The sequence below is a fragment of the Pteropus vampyrus genome, unplaced genomic scaffold (genome assembly GCF_000151845.1).
Source record: "Pteropus vampyrus isolate Shadow unplaced genomic scaffold, Pvam_2.0 Scaffold108, whole genome shotgun sequence".
In the NCBI taxonomy this organism is placed as follows: Eukaryota; Metazoa; Chordata; class Mammalia; order Chiroptera; family Pteropodidae; genus Pteropus; species Pteropus vampyrus.
In genome coordinates, this window is record NW_011888889.1 from 639,293 (window position 1) to 641,856 (window position 2,564).

The following is a 2,564-nucleotide window of genomic DNA, read 5'->3' on the forward strand; positions in this document are numbered from 1 at the left end:
GTTATGGATTACCCTTCCCTGGAATGTATAGGAAACTCATTCAGTATTTGTTAAACAAGTGCATTATATTTTGAATTTTCCTTCTTCCTTTCATGTCATCTCAACAGAAAGTGCTCAGGAAATTAATTTGAGTGTTTTCATATTTTTCAGCCCCTCACCAGTATTAAATAACGTGCCTGAATTAGATATATAATATAGAGTTTAAATTTTTTAATACATATTAAAAATATTTTAAAAGCCAAAACTGACTCAAAATACTATCAAATTTTTCTTTGTTTCACAAAATGTAAAATGTCGATATTATGTCAAAAATAAAAATATTTTATCTGGAACAATAGTAATGAAATAACTTTCTAAAAAATTAAATGTCATTATTTTCTAATATTAAATTAGAAATTCATCTTATCTATTTTTTCTGTCCTTTTTTAAATGAATATTTAATCTAATGAACTCAAAATACATATCCATTTATTGTGTCCTTTGATTTTACATTAGTGTTCAAATTGTTTATATTTTAAACTATTTTCTTTAAATAAAAATGCATATACAAGTTATTTAAGGTTGAAACTATTTCAGTAATCATTAACGCTACATCTTCATTTTAAGATAAGCTAAAAGATGATATTGTATCTTTATCAGGAATCAACAGTTGATGTCAGAATTAGTGCTTACTTTTTTTCTAGGCCCCATTTTTTCTTCCATTAAAAACTTGAATAAGTATGGCCCTAAATATATACATAGATATATTGTATATACAGAAGAAATTGAACATTTAATTTGTCTCCTAAAAAAAAATGTGTTCAGTATAATAAAGACATAAAAAGTACAATAAAGTAATAAAACAGTTGCCCTGAATGCAATCCCTTTAGTAGGGCCTATTTAAGATGACTTCTGGTGCTTCATTAATTTGTTTAGTTTCCTACATTGTCTTTTAAATTCATAAAGCATTAATTTTCCCTGTAGTTCTATTGTCTTGCATGACCAGTATAAAGAAGTGATGTCTGACTCAGCTTTTAAAATACAATCTTTTCTCATTCTTGTGTCCTTATCCCTATTTTCTCACCTCAATTAATATATGAAACCTAGTAAAGAAAAAAAGAGAAATCTGCTGATGGTGAAATAACATTTCAAGAGCCCTGGGTATGAATTCCAGGGACATGTAATTTTAGATAGATGCATGACAATAAACTATTGAGCTTTTTTTTTTTTTTTCCAATTATTTGGAGATAGACTTCTACCAGAAACATTTCACTAGCCAGTGCAGTAAAATTTCTTAACATTTTACATATTTATAGAACTAAACAGTTATATGATCATTTTCACCTTCAGTCTTTATTATAATCTTGCCAGTATTACTTTATTAGGTATATCACAAATGGAAAACTAATTCTCACAGGAGTTAAATCATCTACCCGAGGTGGCAAAATAAGTGTGTCTTAATTTGGTAATTTAAAGTCAAGTTCTCTGATTAAATCCATGAGATAGTAGCAATACTCTCTGTCAACTCATCTTTTACTGGTAACAACAATTTGTAACTTTCCTAAAGATTTTTCTCAAGGAGAAATATTTAAGTTTCTAGATGAATAAGAGGTTACATCTTAATAACCTTCAAAACATATCACTACACCTTTAAAATAAGCCTGCAATTGTCAGGTTCCTGTTGGTTAATTTCTTTTGCTAGGAAGACTTTATCCCATTTTCATTGCTTTCCTGCTGACAAAAACCTGCTCATGTCAAATCATGTATATTAGAGCACTTTTGATTTTTTTTCTATAATCCATCTGTTGTTTTTTTTTAAATTTTTTATTTTAGCAATATGTGCCCATGATAAAACTGTAACCTTCAGAACAGAAAATATATTTAAGAACAATACACGACTGTTTTTCTATAATTAGCATGTTCAAACAGTGAAATAGAACTTTCTCTTAAATAAGTACTTATCACTGTACTATAGCTGGTACTATACGACCACATGTCAGAATGGCAATGAGAAAAAATACCATTTATTGAGAGGTGGGTTTAGATTAGTGTTTCTCAAAATTTCCTAATCAAGAGTCATCTAGAGAATTTATTTAGTTTTTTTTTCCTTTGATCTTGGCTATCTGTATATTAATTAGATCCCTAGGTAATTTTTATAATCTAGCATTTTAAAAAACATTGTCTTAAGATAGTTATAAACAAAATTTTCAACTCAAATAAAATGTTTGCTTTAAGGCTAGGAATGTGTCTGGTAACGGCTTTAAATTGTGTTCAAGCTGTAGATCCTAGCTTGAAGTTTAAAACTAGTTAATAAAGTGCTAGGATATATAATGTGAAAACAAGAAAGGAAGGAAATAGGAGAGAATTGAAGAAAGAAAGGGAGAGCAGGAGATAGGGAGGGTCAAAGGAAAGGAGAAAGGAAGGGAGGAAGGACTCCAATGAGAGAGGGATATTTAAAACGTGTGGGACTTATGTACTAAATTTCAGAGATATCTATCTAAGGCACAGCAAGAAAGAGATTAAGTACGATTAAAATCTATAGTAAAATATAGATTCCTGGGCAATTTCTTTCTTGTTGCTCACTG